The 12,399-nt window shown below is 40.9% G+C and overlaps 1 protein-coding gene across 1 annotated transcript in view; it reads left to right on the top strand.

The window, feature by feature from the left end:
• The window catches only part of OTOGL (otogelin like), a 130,594-nt gene that overhangs the window by 4,483 nt on the left and 113,712 nt on the right, over positions 1-12,399 (top strand). The window contains exons 3-7 of the mRNA XM_084810400.1: positions 2,326-2,392; positions 6,098-6,196; positions 8,479-8,633; positions 11,188-11,309; positions 11,793-11,998. The gene's annotated coding sequence lies outside the window, so the exon portion shown is untranslated. The remainder of the gene's footprint in view (positions 1-2,325; positions 2,393-6,097; positions 6,197-8,478; positions 8,634-11,187; positions 11,310-11,792; positions 11,999-12,399) is intronic.

Here is a 12,399-nt window from a genome sequence, read left to right as displayed (position 1 = left end):
GTTAGGCCTCATCCTGAGTGCTGTGTCCAGTTCTGGGCGCCACACTTTAAGCAGGATGCAGACAAACTGGAGCGGGTTCAGAAGAGGGCAACAAAGATGATCAGGGGACTGGAAACAAAGCCCTATGAGGAGAGACTGAAAGAAATGGGCATGTTTAGCCTTGAGAAGAGAAGACTGAGGGAGATAGGATAGCGCTCTTCAAGTACTTGAAAGGCCATCACAGAGAGGAAGGCCAGCATCTCTTCTCGATCATCCCAGAGTGCAGGACACGGAATAATGGGCTCAAGTGACAGGAAGCCAGATTCTGGGTGAACATCAGGAAACATTTCCTGACTGTTAGAGCAATACGACAATGGAACCAATTCCCTAGGGAGGTAGTGGGCTCTCCCACACTGAAGACATTCAACATGAAGCTGGACAGCCACTTGTCAGAGATGCTCTGACTTGGATTCCTGCATTGAGCAGGTGGTTGGACTTGACGGTCCCCTTCTAACCCTACCACTTTTCTAACCTATATGCACATATCACCTGCATCACATGTGTTTTCTCATGGACATCATGTATGTTGGGGTGCACCTGCTCCTGCATTAGACAAACAAGATTACCAGCTGGGTGAGCCATCTAAGTCCTAAGACTAAGTTATCAGGGGCTAGATGGCTCTTCAGCACCATCAGTAGAAGAGACGGGTGATTTATGAAAATCAATGTGTACTGGAAGGTGTTGCAAGAGGGATTTTGCTCACCTACTTTGGGACAGTGTGTTTAATGTGCAAGGAAACCCTTGGAAATTCTCCTTATCCTACTTACACTTGTATTTCTAAAATACTACATTTCTTCCCAAATTTAAGGAGTCTAGCAGGAAAAAAGTTCTGACACAAAATACCAATACATTTTCCATGTATACTTCAGATACGTGATACAGTCTAAATTGTAATATGTGGTTCCTATGAACTTTAAATACATGTGTTTTCAGTACAGCTCAGCTAGCTTGCTATTTTCCTATCTCAATATTCAATAGAGTGATATCGTTACAATATATCAAGTGTCAGAGTGATCAAGAGCCTTGGGCTTTTCTTGAATGCAGTCTCTATGTAAATTCAGTATAATTTATTTCAGTAAAAATGCATCTTAATCTTCTTTTGTACAGTTATCAGAAACACTAGGTGATGTCAGGAGTGACTCGGGGCACAGGGAGATAGTTAGCAGCTCAGATTCAGAAGAGGAGCCGCCAGAACTGGGGGAGGCTTTTTCACAAGCCAGTTCAGATATGAGTAGGCGTGCTTCTCAGGTTACCAACTCCCAGATGGCCAGGCATGAAGCTTCCCCCTCACCCCCCTCTGTGAGAAGCAGCAAGCAGGAGGAGGAGCTTGAGGAGATGACCTAAGAGACGCGAGACGATGACGCAGAGCTAAAGGGGAACTGTCAGGGTGGAGCTTAGATGGTCAAACTGGTTAGCGATGTGTGAGAGGCTACGCAGGGAAGCAGCACGCGAGGGGCGGGACCTCCCTCCCTAAGATAGCCTAGCCAGAGAGCCGCCCTTTCAAACTGCGGGCAACTTTAGGTGATCCCATTTGAATCCCTTGGAGGCATTCCTTTGTAGCCAGAGAGTCATCGAGGATTTGCATCTGTAATGAACCTGAGAATAATGAATTTAAGGCGTGAGACTGAAGCCTCTCCTTTTGTGTGTTTGTGAGTGCTTAAGGAAAGAGGGGGCCAAGGGAATCGTGACAGGTAGGATCCAGACTTAGTCTTGCTTAAATTAGACGTAATGAAGTAAATAAGACCACATTTAGCCATGATATAACTTAAGTTGCATTGATTCCAATGGGTATATTCTAAGCATGACTAAGGATGTTTCTACATAAGGCATTTATCATGCGCTCGTGACTTATTACTCAGGGAAGTTTGCGCATCCTATACGCAATGTTGTCATCCTCCAGGGCACCTCCCACTTTTTGCAACCTTTGCGTTTTTTTTTCTTCATGATGACAAAAGTCTGGCATTTTCCCTCCTCCCACTATGAACCATTGTAAATGTATGGTGTACTGATGAAATTACACTTTATTGCAGCAATATCAGCACATTTACTGGCTTTATAACAAAACATTTAGAAATTCCCGGGAGTTTTTAAAAAAAGGAGAACACCACGTGGAAAGGAACCAATTGTAATCCTGCAAGGAATCCAGAAGCAGGAGCCGTGGTAAAGTTGCAGGATTTTAGCTTCAAGTAGAGCAGGCCTAGGTCTGGATCCAGTTCACTGATTTGTACTACAAGGGCTTTAGATAGACATGAAATATTTGCTTTTGTCTTTCTGTTTCTCTCATAGACTGCTGCAGTTTCCTCTGGGGCTCCCATTCATGAGGCATTTTCTCAGGTTCAAAATTCATCGCGAGGTCAGTATCATATCATTGCTTTGCTGCCTCTTTTAAAAGAGATTAATTAAATGCTCCATATTTCTCATGTAATGAGTTTAACTATTTTTTGCCAATAATTCTACATGGTACTGATATAATTCCATATAATTATATATAACTTAGTTCTATGCAATCTATTACCAAGAGGGCTGAAACAGCCCACCAAAACCTCAGACCAAAAACACAGGATCCAGGAAACTTACCAACAATTCTGTACCTTTCATGTTGACAGCTAATTTAAGGTAGACCCACCAAGTTGAATGTAGACCAGCATTGATCTTCCTGATTCTTCTGATTTTTGTATTTTTGTTGGGAAAATTCAGAGAGCTTCAGCTTTGGGGAGGAATAGAAATGTAATTAGTAAATAATAATAGTAATGATGATGATTTTAATATATTTAAAGTTAGAAACCCATTTTGTGATTCCAGATGAATCCGAATTTTGATTTGGTTTTCACTATCTAACAACAGTTTTAGAAGCTGAATTACACATAGTGCTACCGTTCCAAATACTCTAAATACTCGTTTTTATTTTCATATGAATCACTAAATCATGAAGAATGAATGTGTGCTTATTATTTATGTACAAATGGAGAGCATGAGGAACTTATGTGTGTGGTGGGGGAACAGGGAACAGTGAGGGAACAGGTGAGGGAACAGTGTTAGGAAAGAGAGATTTCTCTTGCTCTGTCTCCCCCACCCCACAAAGTTTCTCATATGGCAGGCAAGAGGATCCTGAAGAGGGCAGTAATGTGTCTTGAGACCTCTCAACATAGGGTGGGATGTTTTTTAAGATACCTTGCTTGGTTATCGCTTGACCAGCAAAACTAAAGGTTGAAGTAGCGTCAGACCACTTCTGTACATTGAAGAATCTGAGCATACTATCAATTGCTGAAGGGGATACCTTGGAATCTTCAGCCTATGAAGACACTCTGACATCCCCCAATAGTTATTAGGGTTGGCTGTAGGCTGGCCACATGTCCTACTTTACAGAGAACTGTTCTGTATTTGAAGTAGGGATGTCAGAGAAATCTGCAACAGAACGAAATGAGTTCGGATTCTTGTTAATCCAACCTGTGGATTCCGCAGTGGACTGGCTTTTCCCCTGCTGAGCCAGTTCCACAGACTTGAGGACCATTTTTCTGACTTTCCAAATTTTGCACAAATTTTATCTGTAGAAAAATGCGCAACATTTTTAAAAGGCGAAAAATGCGCATTTCTCCCCAATAGGCTAAAGCATGAAAATGCACATTTGGGGAAAATTAGTACATTTTGAGGAAATTTGTGCATCTTTGCACATGTGAATTTGCACGAATGCAGATTTGTTGCGCAAATTTGGAAACAAAAATCCAAGTCTGTTGATGGGTGGATGATAGACCAAAAGGTGCCTGACAATGTGCAAAACACAGATAGAATGGATTTTACACAATCCATACACCCCTAATTTGAAGTCATCCTCTATTTGAATGGCTGTCCAATTCAGGTCTGGTTTAAAGGAAAGAATCGTAAGAAAATCAGGGGCATTGAAACTGTCCAGCACAATTAGCACCAGTACAGTAAAGTGAGCAGGCACTTAGATCACCTGGTCATACTCCACCCCACCATGGTGAAGTGTATTGTATTCTAATTTAAAGGTCAAATTTTGTATCTATACATATAAATTCGCATATTCAGATATTATGCAAATCTGTATAGGCAGGTGTTTTTGGTGATGCCTGTCTTTTTTTGGTGATGTGTAAGTGGCCACCCTAGTCGGCAAGCAGGCAGGCAGGCAGGAGCTGAGAGAGAGCATAGAAATTCCTCTGCCCTCTCTTCATGGACCTGGTTTGCATGTAACAAGAACCCAGAGTATGGATTGAGTATCGGTTGTCACTGAATCATGAATTACAGTTCAATCGTGGTCTGTTGTTACGTGCAAACCCTTCACTATGGTTTACTTATGGGTTGTTAACCAAAAAGAACCCAGAGGCCACAACTCAACAACAAACCATGGGATCTCTTCCTGGGTTGTCTGTGGCTAGCAATCCATAGTTGAGCCATAGTGTAGGGTTTGCACGTAGCAACAACCCATGATTCAACAACAACCTACTGTTCAATGATAGTCCATACTCAACCCATACTCTGGGCTGGCATTATATGCAAACTAGGCCATGGTGTCAGGGGACTGCCCAGAGACTTTAATCTTAGGAGGTGCTCTGACCATTTCCCTCTACCTGCTGGATGGGCCAGAGGCAGGAGAGCTATATCAGTGGCTGCAAAGTCTGTACCTTCAACATGCACTGAAAGAACAAACTTCTCAATTTTTAAATATATACTTTGTGTTCTCTCTCTCTCAAACTAATATTTTTGGGGTCAAGTGAGCATCCTTGCATCGTGTTCAAAAGCACTCCTGTGTTCGGTATTTAAGAATACAAATTCTTAGCATTTTGTAGTGTGTTTCAAGTATCCAAAACTCTCAAAATTACAACAGCTCTGTAATATAGGCCAGAATTAAATCCACTTTAGGCATTAAGCCCAAATACGGTATGAAAATACAAGTAAGGATTATGGGGCCATGCATGCTGGCCCCACCTCCTACATCCTAGTATGTGCTGTCCCTACCCCTCAGTCCCTGACCTTGCCATGTAGAGCGGCAAGGTTTGAACAGATGAACATGAGTAGAAATCTCTATGCAATCAGGGACCCCTAAGTGAACGCAAGTAGAGACCATCTTCAGACTTTGCCACTCAACGCAGCAAGTTTGGGGTCTGAGGGGGAGTGGCTAGCACACATGGGGATGTACGGGGCAGGGCAAACATGCGCAGCCCCATGCCCCTTACTTTCACTTATGTACTCTGTTTGTGCTTAACATTTGAACAGAGCTTAATTCTCCCCATAATTGAGGTGTTTTTGTGTGAGAGAGGGGCTGAGACCAAGAGAAAACTGGCATGCGGAAGGCTGAGGCAAAATTCGAACCAATTTTTTTCCATTACATATTCCTGCAGTGTACTCTTACACATCCTTACTCGGAAGCAAGTCCCATTAAGTTCAATGGGGCTTACTCCCAATTAAGTGTGTATAGGATTGTACATCTTAGCCATTATTATATATATATATATATATATATATATACACACACACACACACACACACACATTTGTGTTGATGCCTTTAGCATATTGAATTATTATTTTATCTTTTTATATACTTGAATACAGTTTATTTCTGAGAGAGCTCTTCCAGTTCTGAAAATAAGGAAGTGAATATATGTATGTTCTATGCTTGGTGAGGAATGAATGTAATTTATACCTTGTAGATTTTTGCAGTAATAAATGTAATGGAGATTTCAGCTCCTCATGTGGAGCTCCTCAAATGTGACCTTTCAATAGGTGGAAAGAGGGTTTGGGGTTTGTTTTTTTAGAATATAAAGTGGCAAATAAACCTAAGTTAAAATTATTTTGGCATAACATTTTATATTAAAAGGGGTGTGTGTGTTTGTGTGTGCAGTTTTCTGTAACATGGGTGACCCAAATCATCTAGGATAGCCTTCTCCAGTCTGGAACCCCCAGATGTGTTAGGTTCCCACTGGCTGGGGGATGCTGGGAGCTGTAGCACTTTTTTCTGTCTCAACATGCATAAGATTCTGCCCTTAGGATGTTAATATAGTTGTGGTGCTCACTAGTAGCTGGCTACTTTTGCTGTGCAGGTTCTTGCCCTCAAGATTGCCTTAATGGAGCAGTTTGCACGGAGGCAGGAGTCTGTGACTGCGAGACATTCCAGGCACAGGGAGAAAGGTGCCAAACTGGTAGGTCCTCGTAATAGGTTCCGGAGATTAATTTCTTATGAAGGTGAGATATTAAACCTAGTTTCTTAAAATAGTAGTACATATAATGCCTTGGCAAGTTGCTTCCAACAGTTTTATTGGAAGAATACTGCAAAAGTGTTTCTGTGTGCTACTATTTTAACAATCTAGGTTAAACATCTCAATATGACATGTCTCCACACGTGGTCTCCCCTCCGCCCCAAAGATCCTTTGAAGAATTGGAGGATTAACTGTGTCTTTGGCTTCTTTGGGTCCCTTTAATTAAAGTCTTTACATTGTTATATTAATAGCCAGACAGTATGACATGCGGCATGTATATATATTAATTATATCAGGGCAGGGATGACAGAGAAATCTGCTATGGAACCAAATGAGTTCAGATTTTTATGAATCCAACCCGCGAATTCTACAGTGGACTGGCTTTTCCCCTGTTGGGTGTATTCCACAGACTTATGGACAATTTTTCTAACCTTTGGGAATTTTGTGCAAATTTTGTCATAGAAAAACACGCCAAAATACAAAAACCAGCTGAAAATGCACATTCCCCCCATTGGCTAAAGCATGAAAATGTGCATTGGGGGCATTGCGCATTTTGTGAGAATTTATGCATTTTTGCACATGCGAATTTGTGCAAATTTGGAAACAAAAAAAAATCAATTCTGTTCATGTACAGAAGATGGAATGAAAGGCACCTGACAATGTGCAAAACACAGATGGAATGGATTTTACACAATCTGTACATCCCTATACCGGAGTGACAAACACCGCCTAAGCACTGTTCCCTGTCCATAACATCTAATGTCAGTTCTTCCTAAGCAGTTGGAGACCAAGGCCTAACTAATTTACTCACATATGTTCTGTGGCCTGTAAATCTTGTCAGCCATACTGGCTCCCACCACCCCTATGATCTCAGTATTCCTTAGTCTTATGGTGCTTGTCCCTTCCTCCTGCTGCCAGTCAGCTACCATATCCTGTCAGTGGAGCCTGCCTGGACACAGAAAATGCAAGTCAGAACTAAGGAATTTTGGGACTTGTATTTTTTGTGAAAACATGTTATAGACAGAGGCACACATCACTCTGAGCCGGTTTGCACATAACTCTAAGACAGCATGAGTTAATTTCCTGTGGGGCTTAGTGTAGTGTACCGGCTGCCATTTTGGATATGCAAGCAGCTGCACCCTTGTAGCTTGCTGTTGCATGAACCCAGTGTTGTGGATTGTAAATAACCCTTAGCTTATTTTAGGGTTATTTGAAGGTTTTCTGCTCCCTCAAATCACCTACAATGCTGGCTTCACATGATACAGCAAACCATGGCAAGCCGGGATGCTTGTTGGCACCCAGCACAACATGACAGCCACTGCAGCTAAATTAAGCCACGGTGAGCTGTCATGTCATACAAATTTGGTCAACGTCTCCCAAATGATTGGTCCCAGAGTTTTCTGTAAAAGTACTTTCTCTCTGTTCTAGAGGAGGGCTGGGCCAGAAACTTACTGTTCAGAACAGTTCTTATTTTGTTCTAACACTGGTTCTTTCCACACAAGATTATACAAGACCTGGATGCCCTATACAGGGAAATATATTTGCATAAGCATCCTCAAGCATGATCTGCAATTTAGTCTCATTTTTTTTCTTGATGGCAATGAGTTTGCAGCCCAGCCCGGGTCTGTTTAAATAGTCAAATAGATCTATTCTTTCCTCCTCTCCATGCTTGGGCTCTGGGACTGGAACATAACTGTACACAACTGCAGTTTGCTATGTAATAATTTAATCAACATACTAGATCTCGGTTTAATTATATTTTTCTTTAAGTGAAGCTTGGTTCACACAGAAAAGCAGAAAGGTAGCGGTTTTAAATGTAGCTACATGGAATGACTCTTGTGGCAAGCTATTTGTGTTCAGAGCCATTTCTACATGGATTCGCCCTGTATCATTACAAATAGCCACCACTGGAGGCTGGTGGCTCCAATGTCATGGGGCGGTGAATCCGTTCTGGGTTTCAGTCAGAACCAGTCAGAACTCTAATGGAGCTATCCAAGGTGCTAAGGTTACCGTGGCTCTGCATAAGGTTCCCTGACTTGAATGGGAATAAATTATTTGGATTGGGATCCATATTTTCTGACTCTTGGGTCATCCCCATTTATAATCTGAATTTCTAATGCATTGTTTTTAAAAAGTGATATGAATACATTTGGAATGGGCTATGTTGCTATTGCCATGTTGGCTTCTGTTGCTACACTTGCAAAACAATACTTTATTCTCTCTAGTTCCAAATGCTGGCAAAGACAGAGATGGAATTTGCAAATCATGGGGGCAGCATCACTTTGAAACATTTGATGGCATCTACTATTACTTCCCGGGAAATTGCTCGTACATTTTTGTAAAAGACTGCAGTGATCCAGAGCCTCAATACACTGTGTGGGTAAGACTGGGAATTTGGATCCAGATGGAGGTGAAAACAGTATGAAAAATAAGTGCGCCCCTTCCTTCCCTTTCCTGTGACAGATTCCTCTGTAGTTTCTCTGCACTGATCCCAACTAAGCTGGTGCAGATGTATAGGATGGAGAGAAAAAGCACTATGTTCCTGCGTTTGCACACATATTCAGGTTTGTGCTTATGAGTTGAGACACACAGAATTGACTGGCCAATTACTAACTATTTAGGCCTGAGACCTCACAGCTAATCTAAAATGACAGAAAAAGGAAGGACAGATAAATTTAGGTTTGACTTGGGTTAGTCAAATGTGTCAACCTGTGTCCAATAATACCACGGAATGTGCCTGCATTTTTCTCTTCCCATTGGCCTGAAAAATGTAGCTGTCATAGATAACAGGAACAGTTTCTTATTGAACTAGTCCATGGGTGCAACTAGACATGACATAGGTGATCTCAACTTGGGTCCTGCCATGTCTATATAAAGCAGTGGGGTGGGTGACTGAAAATGTACCCTTGGTGGGCAAAGCAGGCTACGGGGGTGGGGGAAGCTTCAGCCCTCTTGCAACCCATGCTTTTTATCCCGTAACTGCTGTACCCCAACTTTTTCTTTCGATGGGGCTTACTTCTGGTTTTGGAGCCCCACTTGGAAAACAAACCATCCAGCTGGCATGCAGCGGTTTTGGATAAAAAGCATTAGAAGATTCTGCTTACCCCTCCCTGCAACGCACTGCACTTTCAGTTGCTCCAGCTTTATGTTTATATCGTTTTGGCAGCAGACCTCATTTTAACATACAGGTCTGCTACTGTCATATTTAGTTTGGCCCTCTATTGGTGTAGTGTTTACAAGATTTTAAATTACCCACAACTCTCATCAGGCAAAATGGAAGGGTACAACATCAGGCAAAATACAGATGTGCAACATGGGTTGCCAAGGCCCCTTACTTGTGCCCAGAGAGCTTCGGCTATGGGGTGGTACAGAATGTAATAAATAAATAAATAAAAATCTGATTTTTCCTATAAGATTCAGTTGGAGACTGCAATAATAGGGAATGATAACAGAGAACCATGTACCATACATCTGCAGTTCTCCTTACCACTTGCCAGGGCCATACAGATGACCAAGCTGTCCAAGGGTGAGCACTCTCATCTCATCTTGTGGTAGTTTGGTCAACTGTATGGACAGTGATTCTGCGTAGTTTGCATGTAATGGTAACCCGTGTTTTATTTAAGCCATGGTTTGTTGCCCTACCCAGGGTTTGTCTGGCAGATGATCGAACAAACCCATGGTTTGTTTTCTCAGTCTCTGGGTTGTTTGTTTCCCTAATCCTTCACCTGTTCCCTCCCTGTATCCCAAATGTCTTTGCAGCACTGCTGTACTGCATTTAAAGAGGCTGAGGTTTTTTGACCACTATTGCCTGCTGCCTCTGTAGCCTGGCAAAACAAACCACGATTCTGGGTTTGCACATAATGACAATCCATGGTTTAAACAACAGTTCACAACTAAACAACAAACCATGGGTTCATGGGCTGTTCAAGTTTAACAATCCATAGTTAACCCATTGTTCTGGGTTCACACGGAATGACAACCCATGATTCCACAAACCATAATTAAACCATTATTTGTCATTACGTGCAAACCAGGTCTTTTAGACCTGATTCACACATAATGACAACCCAGAGTATGGATTGAGTTTGAGTTGTTGTTGAATCGTCGGTTGTTATTAAGTGTGAACCCTGCACTGTCGTTTAACTATGGGTTGTCAATCACAAACAACCTGGAGTTCACAACTCAGCAACAAACCATGTTTTTTTTCCTGGGTTGTTCATGGTTATTTAATTTAATGCATTCTACATTACAGTCTGTAATGTATAAGCATGGATTCAAAACAATTGGGGTGTTAAACATAACATCACAACAGCAATATTAAAATGAGCAGTGCATCAAATATCCCCTGAAAAATGCCCAAGAATACTGAAGTTCTGAAATAAGAGAGCATATTGATCCCTAATATCTGCTGCTGTATCTGCTAGTAATACCATTCTAATACTGCCTGCATTGCTGCTGTAGTGTCATATTTTGTCATGCTGTTCTAGAACAGATAACAGTAATGCTCCATCTTAAGCCCTTGTTTGCTGTTACAGCAACTTTTAATACTGCATTTAAGTCTGCGTTTAAATGTTATTTTTAATAGTAACTTTGGGTTGGCGGCAACTTTTAGCCTCATGGATCAAGAATTGCGGAGAAAAAAAATGCAGTGATGGAGCAGCTTTTCATGCTATATTTTCTGCTTGGGTACAGATACACCAATGTAAAATGCATGTATCCAACATTGGTGTAAAGGCCACAGACTTTTGATTTGATTTTTCCTATAAAATTAATCAAAGTGGGGCCAACCCTTTCCCATTCCATGCTTTTAAAGAGCGCTGTATGCACCTGCGTTGTGATGTAATTGACATGATAGGTAACATATTTGTACACAACATATGGTGATCAAAAGAATAGAATAGTTACTTGTGTGTATCTATTTCTTTCCCTTCAAGATTAATAATAGCCCACAGTGTGCTGGTTCAGTGTACTCTTGTTTGCGGTCAGTCAGCTTGTTCTTTTCAAATCAGGAGGAAATACTCATATTGGGGCATGAAGTAAGAAAGCGCAGAATCAGGTAAGTAACATGCAAGTAATTTCATTCATATATATATATATATATATATATATATATATGCACATAAATAAAGTATTAAGACTAAAATGATTAAATTATTACCCCTAATACTGCTCTATTCTAGATACTGTGTGCTAAATGTTTGATGTAGGAAATATAGGGTTAAGAATTATTTGAGTGTGAAAGTAATTTTTTCAATAATAGTGCTTTTACCCAAATACGTGAAAAACATCTAAAGTAGCATTAAGATTTGCATGATGGGAAGAAAAAAGGGGCATTGAAATGAAGAATTTCATTTGGGTACATTTTTATTATACCTTGTGCAATATAAATAAAAAGATAATTTCTATATTTATGTTTATTTGTACCAAGGCTGAATTTTTGAAAAAGCAAAGATTTCTTCATGCTCAAATGGATACAAAAGATAGCATGATTTACCATTGACTTGGCATCTTTGAACTGGAACTTGTTTTGCTTTTCCAGGTTGACCTTGCCCCAAACAACTGGAAATATTTTCATTGAGAGATTAGCAGATTATATTCTGGTGAAAACAACCTTTGGCTTTTCCCTGGCTTGGGATGGAAACTCTGGGATTTACATTAAACTGACAGAAGAACACAAAGGGAAAACATGCGGTCTGTGTGGAAATTATAACAACGACACATTAGATGATCTCCTAATACAAAACAGTAAGCAAAATAGCCCAGGCATATCATTTGTGAAGAGAGGTCTCTTGGACCCTGTTTGCTTGTAATTATCAGGGAGTGCTATGAGGACATTGAATTTGAAACTCTAAATGTGTTTTGGGGAGAATATTAATACTTAGTTGAAAAAGCCACTCCCTTAACTATAAAGCCCATTCACATATCTGTTAATTTAAAGCAACTAATCATAGACCAGGGATGGGCAACTTGTGGCCTTCTAGATATTTTTGGACTGGAACTCTCATCAGCATCACCAATGGTGCAGGATGATGGGAGTTGCACTCCAACAACACCTGGAGAGCCACAAGTTGCTCACCCCTGTCCTAGACCAACATTTCTTTTTCCATAAATTAATTAGATTCCCCCCTCTAATGTGCTATCAGCAT

This window comes from Heloderma suspectum, chromosome 7, assembly GCF_057233095.1.
Source record: "Heloderma suspectum isolate Gila_16-S chromosome 7, 16-S_ref, whole genome shotgun sequence".
In the NCBI taxonomy this organism is placed as follows: Eukaryota; Metazoa; Chordata; class Lepidosauria; order Squamata; family Helodermatidae; genus Heloderma; species Heloderma suspectum.
Note: the sequence above shows the minus strand (reverse complement) of the source record. Positions and strands in the feature narration are given on the sequence as shown.